Source organism: Pteropus vampyrus, unplaced genomic scaffold, assembly GCF_000151845.1.
Source record: "Pteropus vampyrus isolate Shadow unplaced genomic scaffold, Pvam_2.0 Scaffold1, whole genome shotgun sequence".
Classification (NCBI taxonomy): Eukaryota; Metazoa; Chordata; class Mammalia; order Chiroptera; family Pteropodidae; genus Pteropus; species Pteropus vampyrus.
In genome coordinates this window covers 31,940,825-31,964,233 of record NW_011888782.1, presented here as the reverse complement: position 1 = coordinate 31,964,233, position 23,409 = coordinate 31,940,825, and the positions used below count along the sequence as shown (strand labels likewise).

The 23,409-nt window shown below is 39.0% G+C and overlaps 1 pseudogene; it reads left to right on the top strand.

Annotated features, from left to right (window-relative positions):
* Window positions 1–1,742: 1,742 nt before the first annotated feature.
* On the top strand, window positions 1,743–1,861 carry LOC111736302 (annotated as a pseudogene).
* The last annotated feature ends 21,548 nt before the right edge of the window (window positions 1,862–23,409 follow it).

The window sequence follows — 23,409 nt, the reverse complement described above, 5'->3', positions numbered from 1 at the left end:
CCAAAGAGGGTGCATTTCTTTAGACGGAGGAGAGTTGCAGAAGGAAAATAATAAGCCACAGGCAAAAGAGGCACTTAATAACAAGAAACCTTCTGAAGAGAAGAAGTTAGGAATCAGATTATAGCAGAGATTTAAATTGAAATTTTAAAGCTCTGTAATTTTTAGAGGTTAGAAAGACATTTCAAGCCTCCTGCTCTGAGAGTTCTCACAGTCCTGTGTGGCATTCACACAGGCACGTTGGTGTGTGAGTGTAGGAGTGTATGTGTATATGATGTGTGTTAGGCTCATGGGGGGCATGGCACTTGGGCAGAGGGAAAGAAAGAAGGAAAGGCCATTAAAAGCCTTGCTGAGAAAGGTATTTCTTGTGCACAAAAAAGAATCAGGCCCCTCGCTCCCTACTGAGCCCATTTCTCCTGCCTTTACCGAGCTGTCAGGCATGAATCCCTGTAGCATTCCGTAACTAATTGACAGTAATGGGGGCCATTGGGAGTCTAAGAATACATGGAATTGCCCGGCATGCACTGGAAAGAAGGGGTGGGGGGGGGGTGTTGCCTCAAGGGCAGCTGTGGGGAAAATAAAGGCTGTCTTGTAAACTTTTTAAATTGAAGGTAGGAGGTAGAAAGTAGAGAGGAGCAGATTTAGGCAAATTTCTACTTTAGCCTAAAAATAAAAATTTGTAAATCTCATATCTTCCTGAGCTAATATCCCAGGATACCAAGTTTGCCATGGAGAAGAAACAGATGGAATTTCAATTAACCTAGGATCCTCTGTGAAATCTATATTGTAGCCTCTGGATTTACAACATATTGTAATATATGACCGGAGGCTCTGGAGATTCCATTGCAAATCAACCCTCTTTATTCCGGGGGTTCAGAAAATAGCTACAAAGGCCCATTTCAGAATCAAAAGTGGCCAACCTTTTGCAACTTCATCCTCAGAGCTGAGATCATTTTAAATTTTACAACAGATATTATTTATTGAGCAGTCTTATTTTTTAAGAGGTAATGTTTATTTTTTTTTCCTTCTATTAATGATGATTACACACTGAAACTGTTTAAACCAAGTAGGAAATTGGAAAAGATACACCATTATCACACTTTGAAGAATGATTCACCACAGACCCACAGTAAATTATCTTCTACAGATCTTTCTATTTTAAAAATTCTTACCTTTCTAGAATGTAGTCTTTAATAGTAAAGATATTTAAAATAAAAATAAAGCAGTTACCCCTGCTATGACTATCACATGAAGTTGTAAACGTCAAAATAACTTTTAGAAATTCCAAGTTGCTTTTCAAAACCCGAATTGTTTTTTTTAGGTACCTACAAACTTATGGCGTTATCTTTTATTTTTTATGTTTTCTGTGATATTGGCCTTGCCTTTCTGCATTTGTTCTTCATTTCGAATATAATATTTGCATAAACATTCAGCTTTTCACACCAAAAACCTTCAAAAATTAATTTTGGCTTTTGATATTAGAGAGAAATTTTCAGCACATATTCCTAAGCAGACTACTTTTCATCCCAAATGTTTCAACACCTTCTGCAGAGATGACTTTTCTCCATGCAGTAGTGCTGCCTCTACTCTCCAGGTTGTTTCTCTGTTGTCCAGCATCGTGTTATGGAAGGTTTGCCTGCAGACTCCTGGGGACTATCTCTAGAAAATCAGATAAACAGAGTTCCTGTACTTTGAGGGAAAAGTCACTTTGGAGAGCTGAAATGTGTCTTTTTAAAAGAAGATTAGACTACAGCCATGCCACCCTGAACAAGCCTGATCCGGTCTGATCTCGGAAGCTAAGCAGGATCAGGCCTGATTAGTACTTGGATGGGAGACCACCTAGGAAGACCAGGTGCTGTAGACATAAAAATAAGGGATTGTAAGCTAACAAGATCCTTGCAATCTGTGAGGTCAACCAAGGGTTACCTCGCCTAAAAAAATAAATAAATAAAAATAAAAGATTAGGGGTTGAAATATGATGTGGAGAGTCTCTCTCTCTAAGGTGACCATGAAGAACTGAGGACCAGAGAGCTGCTCTTAAAAACACAATCTCTTAGAGTCTCAAATGTTGAGAGTTGGAAGGAATAGGAAAAGACGTCATTCGGGCAGCCAAGAGATTGAGTGTCTCTACTTTTTGGTTTCATGGAAGCAAATAAGCAGACCTCAATGAGGCGGTCATGGGGACATTCCTCTCCAAATTGTCATGATGGCAGAATATGATTAATGATAGCAGAGTTCTCAAGCCGGCTGCTCTTTTTTCCCCACCAAATACACAGCCTTGGAGGAGTATAGCAGGGAACCTTTTTTCTCCCTGTACATACCTGCATGTGGCTAGACCAGCAGGGACCATCACATGATGAGGACATCCATTCAAATCAAGCAGAGAGCTTTGGTGTGGCAAAAGGACTCTTGTGGGGGCCACCAGGAAAACTCAAGGAACTGGTCAACTTACTCTTCCCAAAGGTTTGAAACATTGGCTCCAAGGCTGGAAGGTGGTCCTTTTAAAGGAACAAGCCTCTATTTTTAATGATGTTGATTTATCCCCCTAACCCATTCTTTATCAGAAAAAAATATAGTGTTTTTATTTTTTATTTATCTTTTGTTTGTTCATTTATTTTGTTCCATTGTATACATGTACCATTTCTTTATCCAGTCATCTATTGGTGGGCATTTAGTTTGTTTCCATATCTTGGCTGTTGTAAATAATGCTCCAATGGACATAGAAGTGCATGTATTTTCTCAAATTAGTGTTTTTGATTTCTTCAAATAAATACCCAGAAATGGAATTGTTAGGTCATAAGGTAGTTCTATTTTTAATTTTTTAAGGAAACTCCAAACTGTTTTGCATAGTGGCTGCACCAATTTGCAATCCCACCAACAGTACACGAGGGTTCACTTTTCCCCACATCCTCACCAACACTTGTTGGTTTTTTATTTATTAATGATAGCCATTCTGACAGTATGAATTGATATCTTATTATGGTTTAATTTTCATTCTCTGATAATTAGTGATGTTGAGAGTCTTCATATGTCTATTGGCATCTGTATGTCCTCTTTGGAGAAACATCTATTCAGTTACACTGCCTTTTTTTTTTTTTTTTTTTTTGGATTGTTTGGTTTTTGGTCTTGTTTATATGAATTCTTTATAAATTTTGGAAATATCCAAAAACTCCTCATCAAATGTATCTTTGGCAGATATCTTCTCCCATTCAGTAGGTTGTCTTTTGTTTTGTTGATGGTTTCCTTTGCTATGCAAAAAATTTTTAGTTTGATGTAGTCCCATTTGTTTATTTTTTTCTTTTGTTTCCCTTGCCCAAGGAGATATATCAGGAAAAAATTACCAAGAGCTTTGTCAGAGAGTTTTCTGCTCATGTTTTCTTCTACGAATTTTATGGTTTTGGGTCTTATATTTAAGTCTTTAGTCCATTTTGAGTTTACTCTTGTATATGGTGTAAGAAGGTGGTCTAGTTTCATTTCTTTCTTTTTTTTTCTTTTTTGCATGATCTGTCCAGTTTTCCCAATATCATTTATTGAATAGACTATTTTTACTTAATTGTATATTCTTGCCTCCTTTGTCATAGATTAATTGACCATATAGATGTGGGTTTATTTCTGAGTTCTGTATTCTGTTCTGTTGATCTATGTTTTTATACCAGTATCATGATGTTTTGATTACTATAGCCTTGTAATATGGTTTCATATCAGGAAATGTAATACTTCCAACTTTGTACTTCTTTCTCAAGATTGCTGTGGCTATTCAGGGTCTTTTGTGGTTCCATATAAATTTTAGGATTATTTGTTTCAATTCTTTGAAGAACGCCATTGGTATGTTGACAGAGACTGCATTGAATCTATAGATTTCTTTGAGTAGTAAGGACATTTAATGATGTTAATTATTCCTATCCATGAGCACAATATATCCTTCCATTTATTTGTATCTTCTTCAATTTCTTTCTTCGATGTCTTATAATTTTCTGAATACAGGTCTTTTACTTCCTTGGTTAAATTTATTTCTAGGTTTTGGGTTTTTTAATGCAATTGTAAATGGGACTGGTTTATTAATTTCTCTTTCTGACAGTTTATTATTGGTGTATAAAAATACAACCAATTTCTGAATATTAATTTTGTATGCTGCTACTTTACTGAATTTATTTATTAGTTCTAATAGTTTTTTGGTGGAATCTTTAGGTTTCTCTAAATATAATATCATATCATCTGCAAATAATGACAATTTTACTTCTTCCTTTCAAATTTAGATGTCTTTTATTCTTTTTCTTGTCTTATTGCTGAGGATAGGACTTCTAATACTGAATTGAGTAAAAATGGTGAAAGCGGACATTCTTGTCTTGTTCCTAATCTTAAAGAAAATGCTTTTAGATTTCCCTGTTGAATATAGTATCAGCTATGAGTTCATCATATATAGCTTTTATTACATTGAGGTGTGTTTCTTCTATTCCCACTTTGCTGAGAGTTTTTATCATAAATGGATGCTGGATTTTGTCAAACAGTTTTTCTGCATTGATATCATCATATGATTTTTATCATTCATTTTGTTTATGTAATGTATAGCATTAATCAATTTGAGGATGTTGAACCAAACTTGCATCTCAGGAATAAAACCCACTTGATCATGGTATATGAACTTTTTGATGTATTGCTGAATTAGGTTTGCTAATATTTTGTTCAGGATTTTTGCATCTAAGTTCATTAGAGATATTGGCCCATAATTTTCTTTTTTTGTAATGTCTTTGTCTGGTTTTGGAATCAGGATAATGCTGGTTTTGTAAAATGAGCTTGGGAATCTCCCCTCCTCTTGAATTTTTTGGAATAGTTTGAGAAAGATAGGTGTAATTTCTTTGACTGTTTGTAAACTTTAGCAGTGAAACTATTTGTTCAGGACTTTGTTTGTTGGGAGTTTTTTGATTACCGATTAGATTTTGTTAGTAGTAATTGGTCTGTTCATATTTTCTGTTTCTTCTTGATTCATTTATGGAAGATTGTATGTTTCTAGAAATTTATCCATTCCTTCCAGGTTGTCCAATTTGTTAGCATAGAATTATTTGTAGTATTTTCTAATAATTCTTTGTATTTCTGTGGTGTCAGTTGTTACTTCTCTTTCACATCTGATTTTATTAATTTGAGTTCTCTTTTTTTCTTGATGAGTCTGATTAAAGTTTTATCAATTTTGTCTATCTTTTCAAAGAATCAACTCTTGCTTTTGTTGATCTTTGGATTTTTTTTTTTTTTAGACTCTATTTCATTTATTTCTGCTCTGATCTTTATTACTTCCTTCCTTCTACTCACTTTGGGCTTTTTCTTTCTTTCTTTCTTTTCCTACTTCCTTTAGGTATAAAGTTAGATTGTTTGATATTTTTCTTGTTTCTTTAGGTAGGCCTATGTTATTGCTATGAATTTCCCTCTTAGGACTGCTTTTGCTGTGTCCCATAGATTTGGGGTCATTGTGTTTTCATTTTCATTTGTCTCAAGGTATCTTTTGTTTTCTTCTTTGATCTCATTGTTAACCCATTTGTTGTTTAATAGTTTGTTATTTAGCCTCCATGTGTTTGTGTGTTTTTCAGGGTTTTGGGGGGGGGGGGTTGTAATTGATTTCTAGTTTTATATTACTATGGTTTTATATTACACAAAAATATAGTATTTTTAAATAGGTTAAACATTTGCCTATTTTAGATATTTTAATACCAGGTAATCAAAGATCACTTGAATGTAATTATTAAGGTTTATGCCTTCATCTAAACAAAAACATGGATATGTTACTAAACCCAGACTAACATTCTTTAAAGTTGCCTCATTTCCATCCTAGATATCATTTATTTTAGAAAGAATGAATATAATATATGGTTACTTAAAAATAACATGCCAACCAAGTGTTAAGAGTGACTGGGTTTTTGTTTGCTTTTTTTTTAACCTCTGTGTGTATTCGTCGTATATGAATAATTAAAGTCAATACTGTAGTATTATGTGCCAGCCCCTATTCTAAATGCTTTATATGCATCAATTACCTAATCACAATACTCCATGAGGTATTAATATCTTCCTTTCCAAAGAGAAAATATTAATGACATAAACAGAGTTCTGAGCACATGGTCGTTTCTCAGCATTTAGAGATTACGGCCAGGCATCAGGTTTTCTGATGGTTTGTTCATTTGAAAAGTTGAAAGTGACTTATCCTTTAAATCATAGTCAATATGGTCCTTCTTCCTTTTTCTTTCTTCTAACTTTTACAAATCTGCCTTGAACTCTACATGATTTACAACTTCTCATTTGAGACTCCAATAGTTATGTTTGGCAACATTTCTTTGATTCCTCCTGTCTTTATTTTTATCCTATTAATTTCTTTTCCAATACCACCATAAGTTAAGGAAAGATAAAGAGAGAAGGAAAGGATAATATAGTAGGTGTTCTGAAATCACCGAGTTTAAACTTCATGATCAGATAAAGTAGGAAAAATATACTGAGTAACTCAGCTGAAAAAAATATGTAGTTGATGAAATTTTTTGCTGTTACTTTCTTTACTTTTTCCTTTAATTTTTTTTCTGGGTAGTTTTACTATTTTATCATATCGTTTCCTGAAGATTCAAACCACGCTTTTTTTTTTATTCACTTTCTTGAACCAAGGAAAGTGCATACACTAGACCAAAGAAGTTTCTATTAGATCTTACACATTAGTTATTCCCAAAAGTTTTCACTGACAAGCCTTTCTCACAGATATCTATTCCTTCCTTTCGATTCTCTTGGCATTTACATATGTAGACAGTACCTTACTGCCAAACCCTTGTTTATTATCTTGGCTTAGAATTGTTCTGTTTTCATTTAACTGACACACATCTTAGCTTCAGAACTAGGTTCCAAGGAAAAAGGCTATTCTTTTTCTCTGCAGATTCTACAAAGCCTTATTTTGTGGGTCAGACAAATTTATTGAGCTGAATTAGGGAGAGTGATATATATATATGTCATATATATATATATATATATATGACATATTTCCCCAAATTGTGGTTACTGAGTACAAGAGCATTGAACTGATTGGGAAACTGGACCAAGTAGACAAAGTGTCACAGCAAGAGTAGGAGAAAAGTAGTTCTGGACGGGGCCAGATTCTGGCCTGTAGAGAGATAATCTTAGGTGAGGATAGGAGCCCAGATAGCAGCAGGGATGAGAGCTGGAGTCTAGGTTGGGCCCCTCTGTGGTAGTGGGAGTATATGAAGAAAACTGTCTAGAATTTTGGAGATGCTGAAGTTACAGTTGAGAAGTATGATTGGGTTTTCTCTAAACAAAAGAAGAGACATTCTTTGTAACGTCTGTAGAGAAAAGTCTAGGAAAACATCTGCACTAAGAATGGAAATCAAACCCATGCAACACCAGAGGTAAAGATGTTCAAAGAAAAGCATTGCTGTGGCTGAGTGGCTTCCAAGGAACATTTGATTGGACCTTTATGACAAAAGTGATTCCAGAATCTCATTTTTGTGGTTTCAACAACTCTCCTTCCATTCTCTGCAGATTGCCCTCTTTGCCATAAGTCTGAGTTTTAACTTTTTGTTCTCTTTATCTTTGAAAGATCTGAGGAAGACACTGTTGAAAGAGGATCAGATTCTCTTTGTCAGAGCAGAGTCATACCAAGTGGACTGTCGTGAGCTTGAGATGGCATTGTTACAATGACAGCCACTCAGGCCCAGCAGTATTACTGTTTCAGGCGATATCTTTTTCTGTATATGAGCAAGCTGTTTTATGTCTCCAGAAATCATTTATGTTTGTCATTAAGATTAATAAACTGGCATTTATGTAGGATCTTTCTAACAAGCAGCTAAAAGTCAATAATGACCAAAAAAAGCTCTCTCATTTCTCTCTCTCTCTTTTTTAATTGACTTTATCTTTAGAGAAGTTTAGAGTTACAGAAAAAAATTATTGGAAAGTACCGAGAATGAATCATGGCAGTCCTGAGGCAGTCCATATACTCATTCTCCCTCCCCATTTCCTTACATCTTTCCTCCATAGTTTCTCCTATTATTAACTACTGTACTGGTGTGGTACATTTCTTACAACCAATGAGCCTATGTTTATACCTATTTATTAACTAAAATTCATAGTTTATATTAGAGTCCACTCTTTGTGTTATACAGCCTATGGGTTTTGACAAATGTATAATGAAAAGCATCCCCAATTACGGTATCAAAAAGAAAAATAGATTCACTGTTCTAAAAAACTTCTGTGCTCCACTTATTCATCCTTTTCTCTCTCTCTCTCTCCCTGTCTCTCTCTAACCCCTGGCAATTACTGTTATTTTTACTGACTCCATAGTTTTGCCTTTTCCCAAATGTCATATAGGTGGAACTGTACAGTATGTAGTATCCTCAGATTGCCTTCTTTCATTTAGCAATATTCATTTATGGTTCTTCCATGTCTTTCCATGGCTTGGTAGCTCATTTCTTTTTCTCACTGAATAGTATTCTATTGTTCAGATGTACCACAGTTTGTTTATCCATTCACCTACTGAAGTACATCTTGGTTGCTTCCAAGTTTTAGCAGTCACAAATAAAGTCGCTATAAACATCTGTGTGCAGGTTTTTCTCATTTTGAAGTTGAGCAGCAGAAACAAGCCTCCTAGAATTCTCTACCCCGACACTTCCCCATCTGGCTTGTTGACTGGTTAGCTCCAAGGCTCTGATAACTGATTCCTCACAACTGCTCTTGGACCTCTTCCAAACTTAACATGGCAGAAGTTAAGGTCATGGTTATGTTTAAATTGTATGATGGCTGATCCCAGCCAGGGTAAGATGAGCTCTAAGATATCACTACTGTAGCGGAGAAGCAGTCTCAGATGATTCAGAGGGGTCCTATCCTCTGGCCTATGGAAATTTGGACTTCTGTCCTATAAGTCACTTGGAGATGCCATTTTCAGCCACATGACACAGACGGGACACCTTCATCTTATAAAGCCAATCCCTAGCAAGCTAGATACTAGACTTTCACCTCTGCCTTAACACCTTTCCACCTGTGTTTTTAAACCATGCTTCATCCTCAAGGAAATAGGCAAGTTTCTTGTTTCACTTCTTTTAAGAAAAGATGTTCTTATGAATTAGAACTATCCACTTTAGATTTCTTCCAGTGGTTCCTTCTCTATGTTAATTGTCTATCTCTCTATGTTAATTGTCTTCTACATACACTTAAAATACTTTTTTTTGTTATGATTACGTATGTGTGGGGCTTCTGCTAGCAAAGTTGCACAGGTGGTCTGTCACCTCAGGCTCCACTCTTGGCCACTTCCTTCCTACCCACCCCATGCTGCTTCTGTACTCGCCCAACTGGAATCTTCTCTCAAACTACTCTCAGCTGTTCTAGTTACCCCATTTTTCCCAAGTAGTAAAAGGCTGAAAACAGCTTAAGCACTTTTCCTCCTTATTGCATTTCAAAAAAGGGATTGCTAGGATCAGCCAGGAGCAGAGGAAATGTGTGAAATATCAAGACACCTGATCCCACCTCACGGTGGTGGCAGTTTGGGTCTCCTGAGATGAGGTGAGAAAGAAGGTTGCAAACCCCTTAAAAGCTTCCTCTCTAAGTTAGCTCCTCACTTAGAGCTGACTAAACTACTATTGGAAACCCTCTCATCATATAACTCACCTTTTGAACATTCCCTGAAGAGGGTCTAGTTTTCAGTTTTCTTGTGGTGATTCTTTGCGAGTTCACTCTGTACTCTCGTTGAGAGATTCGTTCCTAGAAGAGCTCCTCATTGAGGAATACGAGCATCATGCTAGGTGTCAACAAAGTAATCTTTTGGCCAGGCCCAAACAACTTCTCCAAACTTTGTTTAACTTTCTGTGAAATGTGGCCAACATCACTTAATATGAGATTACCCATAAATTGCACATTAACACTTTAGAGGAGAGGTGTTGACACTGCACCTGTCAAAGACAGTAAAACAGAAAGTAGGAAGTAGGCTTTTTGAGACAGCAATTGAGGAAGGAAAGAAGTAACAGGAACTGGGAATCAATGAATCTTGGAAGTCCTGAGGTGGAACAGGGAAGAGAAAAGTTGAAGAAGCAGTGAGGGCGAATTGAGTGCTATGGTTTAATCGTGTATTTTATGTGCCAGGATCTTCAAGAATATAGAAACATAAAAGATAGTCTGCTCTCAAGATTGGGCTTGGCAACGAAAACCAGTCCTTCATTCGTGGTTCAAATAGCAACACTGGGTTTAAGTTGGGAGAAAGCCATTGATTATTCTACTGTCAGAAAACTCGAGTCAGCGCTGCCTTGTTTCATAAGCAGCATAAGCAAGGAAGTAGGCTCTAATGTTTGCGCAGTATCTGCCATGTTTACTGAGCCACACTTCAAGGGGATTTACATCCATTACCTCAGTTTAGGCACTTATCTCTGAAATAGGAGTCAATGAAAGCATGGAAGGTTAAGTGACTTGCGCAAGGGTACAAAACTAGTAATTTTCAGTGTTGGTCTAACTATTTCCAAAACCTGTTCTCATGCTATCTAGATGATTTGAATTCAGTTCCCCTACTCCCTTATTTGAGACCCTCCTGCCACTAAGAAAACAGTTGTCCCCTAGGTAAGAGCTTGAAATTTTACAATTAGAGAGAGATTTATTCCTTTATCTAAAGACTTTATTCTTTTGTGAATTTCTGCTGAGAGGAATGGGCCATTAAAAAGTTTTTCATTCTTGGATGGGAGACCACCTAGGAAGACCAAGGTGCTGTAGGTGTAAAAAATAAAAAAAATAAATAAATAAATAAGGGATCGTAAGCTGACAAGTCCTTGCAATCTGTGAGGTCAACTAAGGGTTGCCTCGCCTAAAAAATTAAATAAATAAATAAATAATAAAAATAAAGTTTATTATTAATGTATTCCTTACTGAGAACATATTTGAGAGAATTTCCTGCAAGGAAATTTTGATGGTATGCCTGTGGAGTAGGGAGCAGTCAGAAAAGGGACAGAATGAGACTAACGCAGAAGAGGCAGAGATTGAAGACACCTTTGCTTACTTCTAAAATTTTTGAGGGCACAGTGCTACCTAGGAGATATCCGTCTTTGCTTCTCTCTGGCCCTGTCCAGAGAACATGAAGATAACTGTTTTGTTACACCCCAGAGGATCAGTGAGTGAGAGGAGGCAGGAGAGGAGAATACTGGCAATAGCAGATATTGAGGGGGTAGGGGTGAAGACAAAGGGAGAAGTAACTTTTTAAATAAAAAATGATAAGTGATGAATAGAACGGCTAATCCCGAGGAGCCCTGAGAACGCTAGACCGCCAAGCAAGGGCCTCTCTTTTTTTCACTTTCCTTTTTCTTTTCTTTTTAATTTTCTTTTATTTAATTTCGCTGCAGCACATATAATCAATTACAGCCTGAATCAGGATAAAGGGAGGGGAAGCACTTTAATTCATAAATCAATTTTATACGGTCATCAGTCAGGTTGTGAATGCAAATACCTCTGTCGGTTTAGGTTATTCAGAATTAATTGACTCCCACCGGGCTGGGCTGCAGATGGAGAGGGGGTTTCTCACAGAGTCTCCCTGGGCCCAGCATGGGGGCTGACGGCTTCCTCCCTTCCCCCTCAGGCCCTCGGCCACCACCCCTTCCACTTTTTTTCCCTCTGGGCCTCAAACATGGAGATGATGGGGGTGGGCATCCGGCAAAGAAGCTGGGTGGATAAGAGCCCAGAAAGATTGTTTGAAGAAGGAAGGGGATACACAGAAGGATGAAAGCCCCCAAACAAACCCTCTTCAGCTCAGGCCCTGCAGAGACACCTTTATGTGATTAGAAATGCTTAGCTTTCAAGGGTCTGCTTTTAAGTTCTCTTGAGCTTCTTAAATAAGAAAGAAAAAAAGAAAACAAACAGAAAAGCCAGAGCCTCTGGACTGAAGCTGAAGGGATATCATTTGGAAACCACCGGGCTGCAGGGGTTTGTATGGCTGCCAGACTTGAGTAGCCAGAGAGAGAGCAGCCCAGGACAGAGGGCCAAGAGAAGGGAGCACAAAGCCCTGTGCAAGGCCCGGCCTTGCCCAAGGCACCTGAAGCTGGCCACATGGAGATGGCCCTGGGCAGTGGCCCTGCACAACGGGATGGGGATAGAATGAATCACGGCCTAGGAAGGACTGAGTCAGCCTAGCACCTGTTTCCTACGTTAAGGTCTCCTTATTGCAGTTTATTCTAACCTGGAAAAGACGCATACTCATCCACCCAAACATGCAGCATATCCTGTCCTCCACTATTCCGCTTTTTAACCTCAGCTAAATATTCCCCTAATTGTATTGCTCCAAACCAGACTATCTTAGTGGTTTTCAACATTGGCCCCCTTGTTATAATTACCCAGGGAGTGTTTGTTTTGTTTTGTTTTGTTTTGTTTGTTTGTTTATGCTGATGTCCAGGTCCACTCCTAAAAATTCTGCCATAATTTGTTTTGTGTAGAGCTTGGGGAATTGGTGTTTTTTGATAAAGCTGCAAGTAAATCTAATAGGCGAGTAGATTGGAACCCCTGATGTTGTGTCTGAGACCTCCGCATTCCCTCCCCATAAACTGGCAGTGTTTCTCTAAGTGTGGTGCATTTGAACTGCATAGGCAGAAAAAAAATTACTATGGAAAAAAACACACAAAGTAAAATTTGAGATTATATATGTTGCAAATTCCCAGACTCTTTCCTGACACGCTATGTAGTAGAATCTCTGGAAAATCTATAACTTCCACAAAACTTCCAGTAAGTGTGGGAACCTCTGCTGAGGCAAAGCACCAAGATATTTGAGCTGTTTTTATTTAAAATCCAATCCTAGCCTGCCCAGTATGCATCACATTTTGCCTTGACATAACAGTTACATGTTTGTGGGTTTTGCCAGAGAGCTCTCCTGAGAAACCAAAATCCAAATCCAGAAGCAAAAGGAAAGCAGTCCATTTGATGGGATGATCTTAAAGGCTGCATGTTCCAAAACATGAGTTCTTAACCTATATTGACCTTCTAAAATATCGGCTGCAAAATTCTAATGTATTTTTAACCAGAACTCAAATAATCAGCCCTGATCTTTAATACAGTTGTGTGTATGCAAATGAGCTATATTTATTTATTTTAAAAGGCTAAGAGGAATTCTTGGAAATGCTCTGTTAGTCACTCATTTGTATTGCCATATGTTATTGGAGGCAATAAAACTGCCTTTCTTTAAAAATTTCATACTTTCTTTCTCAAGTCAGACTACACTTCCTCTCCAAAAAAGTCTGAAGGTCTTAATGGAGATTAAATGTGTGTTTTCTCCTGCTGTACTTCACCAGCAGCAAAGAAAAATTGGGGCAGGGGTTTCAGAATGAAAGGGCACCTTGTTTGCAAAGCCCCATGTTTCTAAGGTAGAAGTCATCCATGTGGAAAAAAATTCTTAGACTATTAAGGCACTATGGCAGGGTGATTAAATACACAAGCTTCAGAGTCAACACTGCCCAGCTTTGAAACTCAGCCTTGCCACTTATATTGGGCAAGATATATAACCTCTGCGTGCCTCAGTTTCTTCCATTTTAAAATGGGAATATTAATGGGAGCCAACTCATAGGACTGCTGTGAGGATTAAATGAGATAAAGCATCTGAAAGCAAGCTCAATCAATGGCACCACGCACTTTGAGAGAAACGATGGATGAATAGTTTCTGAAGAGTGGGCTTGTTGGTCTGATTTGGTCTCCCCAACAGCATCAAGCTTCATCACCTGAGTACTTGTTAGAAATACAAAATCTTGGGCCTCACCCCAGAACTACTGACCTGAAACTCTGGAGTGGGACTTAGCACCAGCACCGTGTGTTTTAACAAGCCCTCCAGGTGATTCTGAATCATACGTAGTGTTCAAATTGGAGAGCCATCGGATTAGGTTAAAGGCCGGAGGCTGGAGGCTTGGCAAGCAATAAGATACTTAAAGTCAAGCAGTTTGTGGTAGAGAAAGAGATTGGACTCAGCTCTCCATATAGATGTCTTACACTATTGTGAGTTTGGGATTGAGAGGAAAGGTAACTTGGAGGAACTGTAGCCCCAAGTGTCCAACCAAAGGATGGGACTCTCACCATCCTTGTACAACAGCATTGTTTGCATGGTCCCCCCACCACCACTGCCACCACAGTATCTCAGACTTTACACCTCAGATGCCTTCTCTCTTCCATGCCCTAGCCCATCCCCAGATTCCAAGGCCCAGGGTACCTCTGACCCCATTCCACACCAGGACTTCAGCAGACGGCACTGCCCCACTCCATCACCAGATGACAGCAGCAAGGAAGCCTGAGGCTCCTGCTCTAGACTTATGCACAGAGGGAAGCCCTGCCAGGAAAAATGTTACAGAAGAGCAGCCACACTGCTTTGAAAAAGTGTCTTCTACCTCGCAGTTGCCTTCTCCAAAAACAGTTCCCCAAGAGCCAGATGATGGAGATGGAGGACGGCTGTCTGGAGGGATGAGAACAAAGGAATTTGGAAGTCATTGGTATAAAGGTAATTTTTTTAAAGGTATCCAAAAAAAAAAAAAAAAAGGAAAGAAGTCTGTGGGCTTTGGAGAGAACATATTCAGATCTAAAAGAGGCTAAAGAAGGAAGAGGAGGCACAAGGAGGAGCTCACGGGGGTGGCTAAAATGCTCCTTAAAGATTGCTACTTCTCTTCCACAAACAATAATTGAGTATCTACTGGATGCCAGGCACTCTATGCTAGACTTCGAGAGACAGAAATGCATAAGACGTAATTCTTCCCCTCAAGGAGCCTTTAAAGAAAAGACAGAAGAAAATAGAAAATTTTCTTTGGGCAAATTGGGCAAACCCAAAATGACATCTGAGAAAAGGAGAACAAGGCAACTCCCAAGATTGCTTTAAATGTTTGGCTCGAATTTGAGATTTGAGGTTCAGCAAACAGTAGTAATGCAAGTTATCCACTCCTGATTCTGCTCCTTTACATGCACATACATACACGTGTGTGCATGTGAACGCACATATGCAACACGCAATTCAGCAATAATCATGTCCTTGTCCTCTGGCTGGTGAAAGATAGGCCTACCTGCTGCTAGCCCTGCCGATGTACTTCAGTCTTGATCAGAAAAACATTATAAGTTCATTACAGAAACAAATCCTAGCAGTTTCTGGTATATAACCCAATTCCAACCTAATCTCCCCTCAATGAAGTAAGGGTAAAGGAATCTGACAAACACAGATTTAATTTCCTGTGAAATGCACAGGGGTATAGAAACTAAGAGAGAAGCAGGATTTAGAAAACTACATTTTGGATTTTATCACACAAGACACACAAAACCCTTTTGTTGTGTTTATCAAGCCCCAGGGCCCCTGGCTTTCACCCATCCTTGACATGCATGCACATTCTGGGTCTGACCTCAGCCCTCAGCCCCCCTCCTATCCTTGGGGGAAAAGAGTCAAAGCAACTTTGTCCGTGTGATGGCTGGGACTTAGGTCACACCAAGATATCTGTCCCAGTGGCCACTTTCTTAGTCACTGTGACACTTTCTCTAAATGTGAGCGTCGATTAGACTGGGGCAGAAAGGAGACTCTAAAAAAGTGGCTCCATTGTTGTTACTCTTCACTCCTCAGCCTCCCAAGTGCCCTTGAGATCTGTTCTCCTGCTTTCTGAAGGAACAAATGAGCTTTAATTCCCTCTCAGGCCTCTGCTCATATTTATTTCCCAGATTAGTTCCAAATAGCTAGGTGATTTTTTTCAGAAAGACCACAGCTAGCATGTCAGGGTCCAGGTAACAATATTAAAATAATCAAGAGAGGAAAAATCCCAGAACCCCTTGGGTGTCGTTTTCACAAAGTTTTCTTCTGGGCATCCTTACAGGCGCAGGATTATTCTTTGTTTCTCCTCTGTTGTCCACCTTGGCCATTTTCCTCTGCCACTTCTTTTTTCTCTATATTGTTCCCCAAAGCATAAGCTAAGTGTCTGTGATCCTGAACAAAGTTGATTCCAAAAGTTTTTTTTGTTTTTGTTTTTGTTTTTTAAAGAACGTTCCTTAGACAAAACACCACCCTGTCTGCAGCTGGAGGCTGCTGGGATTTCTGGGCCTTGTTTTAATGCATGGCCCCTTTCATGAAACCCGGGGGAGTTGCTAGGGGTAGGGGTGGAGGAAAAAGAGGAGGAGGGGGTAGAGAGGCGTGAACCTTTACACCCAAAGTGGGACTCAGAAGAATTTATAGCCGTCTTTTCTGGAGACCGTTAAAATTTTATTGCCCTAGTACCAGCAGTTACAATGCTCCATGGAGCTCAGAGCTGAACTCATGCCAAGGATCCTCCTGCTTGCTAATGCTGGAAAGAGGCCAACTCTACTGCAAGTTCACTTCAGGAAGAGAGAGGGAGCTGGCTTAAGTGGAAGGTTGGTTGGAGGAAAGATAGAAACCCAGAAAATAAGACCTTATAAAGTCACAGTTTAGGCTCTGCATTCGAACAGACCTGGCTTTGAGTGACTTAGTACCATTTACTAGCTTATGATATTAAACAAATGATATAACCACCCCAAGGCTGAGTTTCCAATCTATAAACTAGAGATCATAACAGCACCTACCCTATTGGATTGTTGTGAGGATTAAATAAGGTAAAGCCTGTAAAGAGTTTAGTACTGTGTCTGGTTCACAGTAAGAGCTTAATAAGCATTATTTTATATTGATATAATTATAAATAATGGCATTGCAGGAAATGAGAGACCACCGAGTTCACACTTTGTCTAAATGTGAGTGTGTATGGAGAAGAGATATCATTTCTTTCTTACCTGAAAAAGCGCCTCCGTGGAAACACTTTCACCCAAGCCTGCCGGGTACCTTGGATGTGAGGGGAGGACTAGTAAAAAGGAAGAAAAGTGAAAGAAAGACGATAAAAGTAAAGGAGATTTATAGGAGGAAATAACTGGGAAAAGACATGCAAAAAAAAACCTAAGTGAAAGAAAGTGGCAATTGTCAAAGATGGAAAGAAATTTTGCAGCTGGACATAGACTGAGCAAGAAATGTGGAGGAGAGGCAAGCAGCCTAGGTGTCTGGAAATGTGCATGGTTTGGTTGCTGGCCGACACCTCCTTTGGAGAGGTAATGACTCCTAAAAGCAGTGAACCTGTGGACATTTCAAAGGAACCTAAGCAGCAGAGCAAACCTTCCTCCAGAACATATGAGCCCTCTGTATACTTTCTGTCAGTCATGATTCCTCCCTCACAGCCCTCACCAGCCATTGATAAATGACCAGCCCCTGGCTGCCACAGTCTCATACCTACAAACTTTACTGTAACCCTAAAAGAGAGTTTGCTCCCTAAGGTAATATTCAATATTTTGTGTGCTCGGTATGTACCTCTGCTGCAAAAGGTTGGGTTAAATTATCTGATGCCTGGAGCTTGGTAAATGCTCAATATGTGTTCATCGAATGAATGAATGAATGAATGAATGAATGAATGAGTAATGTATACTTGAGTCAGACCTACATGCAAGCAAGACAACAGGATTGCTAATAGCTACAGGGTTTCTTTCCTGGGGGGATGAAATGCTCTGGAATGAGACAATGGTGATGGTTGTACTTGTGAATGTACTAAAACCTACTGAATTGTACACTTTAATCTGGTGAATTTTATAGTATGTGAATTATATCTTAATAAAATGAATAAAAAAGATAAGCTCTACCCTTGGAGAAGCAAACAGCTATGACTGGCACTTCTTTTCCAATTTACTCTGAGCAGTGGGTCCTCTTCCTGTTCTTTTGCTCCTTTTCAGAACATAGGGACGAAATAATGACCTTAAAGTCTTTTTCAAGTTTTTCTCGGATTTTCAAGTTCTCTTGAAATCTAAGTGACATCTATAAATCTAAGATCTCATAGAAATGAGGGGTCTGAATAAGAGGGGCTCGGTTTCCTCTCAAACATTTTTCTAGGAGCCATGTAAACTTTTCATGCTTGAACAGTCCTGAAGATGAAGATTCACTCTTTTAGCGAACCTCTTCACATAGTCCCAGCCACTGAGGCTCAGCGAAGAAATTCTGGGGAATCAATGGCGGTATTACCTAATCTTAACGTATGTTGGCCTTGAAGTGCCTTTGTGAAACACCTTATGTTCCCTGACAGTCAAAGGCATTCAGAACAGAAATGATGAAATGAAGAACAGAAATGACAAAATGAAGAACAGAATCTAGCAATGGATTCGCCCGTTCTTTCGACTTCCCTATCCACCCGCAGAATGTTTCCCCACACATACCTATACACACGTAGACACCTTCCTAGTATCAAAAATTATTTTTCCATGGATATTTTAGTTTTGTGAGATTGAGGTTAACTTACACACAGCACGAATAATTTGTGTGGAGCTGATTTCAGTTGCGTGTTTAGTACTGGCAACGGGAACTCCTAAATCTGAAGCACCATTTAACACATCGGTAACTGACTACTTAAACCAGCAGGATTTCAGGTTTGGGGGCTGGTATCTGCTCTATTGCTGTGAAATAAAGATGAAATGAGTCCATACATATCTGCATCTCGCTCTAATGTTTGGGCCAAATATATCGAATCTCCAAGAAAAAAATGGAAAAAGCAGGCTATCTTATATTTCAAATTCCTTCTCCAGCATTCTATTCTGAGCAGAATAAAAATGTGAAAAAGTAAAATGCTACTATTCAAACTTAATCTTGAACTAAATAAACAAACAGACATTAAAATCTTTATTCCTTCAGAGGCTTTACTTGAACTAAGGAGCAGAAAGTTTATTATCCTAGGATCTTCTTAAAAGCCCACCTAATAATTCAGTATAACTTTTCATAACTCACTTACAACCTCGATTACCAAACCTACAAAGTGAGATTTATTTTATTTTGTTTTTATTTTTTAGAAGTGAAAATTTATTTATTTATTTATTTTATGGTGACAATGGTTAACGAAATCCAATAAGTTTCAGCTGTACACTTTAACAGTCAGGCATATATATATATATATATTTACACTGTGTGTTCACCTCCCATAGTTATATTTCTTTCTGTCACCACATATTTGACCCCCTTTACCCTGTCTACCTCCCCCCTCCCCCTGCATCTGGTAACTACTAGTCCATAGTTCATGTCCATGAGTGTTTGTTTGTCCTGTTCATTTGTTGCTTTTAGGTTTATATTCCACATATAAGTGACAGCATGTGATTTTCAACTTTTTCTGTCCAGTTTATTTTGCTTAGCACGATTATCTAGAAGCCCATTCAGGCTGTCGCAAATGGCAGTATTTCATCTCTTCTTTTGGCTGAGTAATATCCCATTGTATACATGTACCACAGCTTCTTTAGCCAATCATCTATCGTAGGGCACTTGGTTGCTTCCATGTCCTGGCCACTGTAAATAATGCTGCTATGAACATCGGTATGCAAATATCTTTTTGTATAGGAGTTTTCAAGTCTTCGGAGTAAATATCCAGCAGAGGGATTGCTGGATCATGTGGTAGATCAATTCTTAGATTTTTAAGGACCCGCCATACTGTTCTCCATAGTGGCTGTACCAATTTGCAGTTCCACCAGCAGTATATGAGGGTTCCTTTTTGAAGTGAGGTTTAATCTACATCTTAGGTTCCCAGTTTTGTCACCAATAAGCCCCCATTTCTACATTTTTGCAATAATGTCATCATCGGCCAACCAGAGGCTCAAATTCTCATGAGTTCTCAGTGCCAACGACTAAATTTTTTGGCATTATCATCGGTTGTGGAGTTCATTGAAAGTTACATGTATGATTCCTTGGAGACTTTTAATGTAATCGAAGAAAAGCTTTTAAACACTTTTTTTTTGCCTTCAAAGATCCCTACCTGTTCAAGGACCCTAGGCTAGGAACAGCTGACCAAATAATCTGTGAGTCCTTTCTCCGTTTCAAGATTCTCCAAGTCTGCAAAACTAAGGGCAAATGAGTGTCATGAGTTACCTGGACTTGGTCCTCCTTTCAGCTCACCTGAAAGATTCTCTCTGAAAAGCATAGTTGCCCACTAGCTGGATTGCCCACTTAGAACCAGGTATTGCTATTCTCATAGTTAAGGAAAAACAATGCAAAAACCAAAAAAAAATTAGTCATTTTTCTCAACTGCAGTCTAGTTGCTAATTTCTTCCAATCATCCTCGGTCTAGAAATTTAAGGGAAACAGCTTTTCCTTTGCTTTTTCCAACAAGACTTCGTGAATATAGGAGGTGGAGAGAAAGATTCTTACCCACTGTACCTCAGATGTTAAATCCTAAAACTTTTGAGCTCAGAAGGACTCTAAAAATCCTTACACAGAGGGAAAGCGCCATTGAGAAAATTCAAGAGAAATGCAAAGGAAGGTAAAGAAAGAAGGCATCTAGAAACTTGGAGACACTGCAGCTTCTTTTCCAATTCCTGTCCCCTTGTAAGGAAGCAGAAACCTAGACCCCACACTCATCTCCTCTGTCTTATACCTTTTAATAGTATAGTTGGGCTTCTAGACATTATGGGTGGCAATCTTTTATTAATTAAACCTCCATTAGTGCACAAAGTACAGAGTAGTGCTCTTTGCCATCAACAAAGACACTGATTTTAATAGCCCTTCTCACAGTGGCCAACATGGTCACAGATGCTGTCTCCAGTGTCAGCAAGCTTGCAGTACGGCTCACCTTGTCCATTTTTATTTAAATGTTTACTTTGCCACCGCCTAATTTTAAACACCAAAATTATTTTTTTCCTTTAAGCCCAGGAACCTTTACTCATTTGAGGAGGGGCACTTCTCCAGCATATTTATTAGTGACCTAATTACCTCACTGAGAGTATTTAGTGCCCCTTTTGAAATCTCAAGGGAAGGCATTTGGTAGCCACAATTTGTATACTTTTCCTTGCACCTCATTGGTCCCTGCTCTTCCTTCCCAGAGTACCTTAATCATTATAGTTCTCCCTTCTTAATGTTCCTTCAAGAAAATGTTTCATGTTTTCAGATCGAAGATATTATTAATTTGGAAATGTGCAAGACTCTTCCCAGGAAGTTTACCCTTTTCCCCAGCAAGGTGGCCCCCAGCCGAGTTCGTATATTATTTACTTTTGATTTTGTTGATTCTGTATTGCTCCTCTAGAGAAATTGGAAAATCATCCAGAGAACTTCTAGAAATTAAGCATTCCTGAAACACTGCTTTTTATTCATCATCATCTCTATCACTGTGCTTTAAATCTTTCTATCAACAATCAAATGAACTTCTGGTGTCAGAAAAGCAAAAGATTGTTTGCTGTTTTCCACATTTATTGACAGTGTGCTGGAGTCTGAATGTGAAGCAAAGTCAAGTTTACTGGTATTTAAGGAATAAATGACACTCAGGACATTGAACCTTTCCCTTCAACTCCTATCTTGGGCAGCATCTTCAAATACAAAGACGAAGAAAGAATAGAAACAACTCATGAATGCTTCTTCATGCTGTAGACTGTGCCTGGGTCATCTCAGTAATTCTCACCACATATCCACAAAGCTGGTGTTATTGTATACCTTTTCACTTTTTTAACCATCATTGCTCAGAGTTAACCACTTTATCATCTTTGGTTTGTGCAAAGTGCCTACATTCCTTTGTTTATTCCCTCTATCCCCATAGCCACTCACATTTCACTACCATACCCCAAAGGCAACATGTTTAATATGTATTTGATGTGTTCTTGTAATAAATATTACTCTATGTGTGTGTATTTATTTATATAACTGGATTCTAAGACATTGAGAGAAAAGAAACTTGCATGAGTGGATTCTCTTCCCTTTTATCAAGTAGTAGATGTAGCTAGTGGTACCAGAGTCTGGACTATGCCAAGATGCCTCTATGGCCGTATAGATGAACCATGTGGTTTTTAAATCTGCGTGTCTTCAGTCATTTAAGGATGTCCCTTAACCTCTCAAGGCATCAGTGTTCTCATCCTTTAATATCAAGTAGTATTTGATGATGTCCAGGGCTCTTTCCAAATCTATAATTCTCCAACTGTGAATACTCTTTAGTCCATCACTAGCAGTTGCCTCTGATTGCATACAAGTGTCTCTGTGGGCTTCAAGATGTTGGAAATGGCAGGCTATTTTTCGTGCATTTTAATCTAAGTAACAAGAGAAACTAACAAATAACCGAGCGCCCACACTCAATGCTACCCCTTTTCATATGAACTTCTTCTCCCAATCTTGCCCCACCCTCAACTGAGACAATGCCAGAAATAAAAGATGAGGTACGCAGTGTACTTTTACAAAGCCCAAGAGTATGTTAGATTAGGCTTTGCTCTTGTCTGGAAAGCGTTATTTCCCCTGTTCTCGTGAGGAATGAAGCATATCATTTCACTAAGGCAAAATCCAAACATGGAAATATCATCACCCAAACAGGAAGAAGCCAAAGGTCTATCCTCAGCCATTTCTTGAATAAGGATGGAGAACAGAGGTATAAGTTGGGGGTCGCTTTGAAAACTTTTATGGCTAAATGTTCACTTCCCACTTGTTTTTCTCTCCCCTGGATGAGGTTTTGCAGACTCTCCTGGCTTATAGCCACTTCCTGCAAAGACCGTTATTGCATATCTATGTATGCCAGCCTCACTGGATTCACTCCCAACAGCTCCCTAAGGAAGATCAGGCCTTCTTGGGCCTCACAGATCATTTCCGCCAGCAATCTCCACATTCAAACCTATCAGCCCCTTCCCAATGTCACATTCTGGTCGGGATTCCAGAAACATGGAGAGGCTGCATTTTTGGCTGAGTTTCAGCTCCCTATTATCAGGAAGAAAGAGATAGATAAAGCACGCCACTCACTGTGGAGGGAAATTCCAGGGAGTGATGTCTCAGGTCCTAGGCTCTTGTTCTCAGAGTTGATCTCTCTTCTCTCTCTCTCTGCTGAGCCCATACAGTTCCAGTTTGAATACCCAGTACATCTCTGTCTATCCCAGCGTTATAAAGGGCAGGATAGGAGTTGGCACTGAGGGGTATTCAGCTAGATTTTCATATGCTAGTTCGTGTAGTTCAATCATTTCATTATCCTAAACAAAAGGACACCCAGCTGGCTCTTTTGCTCTTGCTTTTTGCATGAACTGTCCCCAGTGAGCCCCTTTGTCAGCAGCAGGATTCAATCTTCTCCCCTCGATAGCCAAGTTGGGAGATTTATTTTACTCTGCTGTGGCCCAAGTTTGCTTATTGGGAAGAGCTGCTTAGCCAGTTCTCAACAGCTCTGCTGGGACCTGGGTGGGAAATCTAGTATCAGCCCACACAGCATATTGCTTTGGCTTAGCTGCAGGATTATGGTTCAGGGTTCCAACGTGCTTGCCTTCTTTCACTCTGCAGGGTCATCGCAAGGACACACGGGGCCCTGCATTGCTAGGGCTGGTAGGACAGTACTCTGGTCTGGGGCTTATTGCTTCTTTTTAAAACTTTAAATAATAGCATGTTATAGCAGAAAAAAGCAGTGCACAGGGAAATCGTAATTTTATTGATAACATTAACTG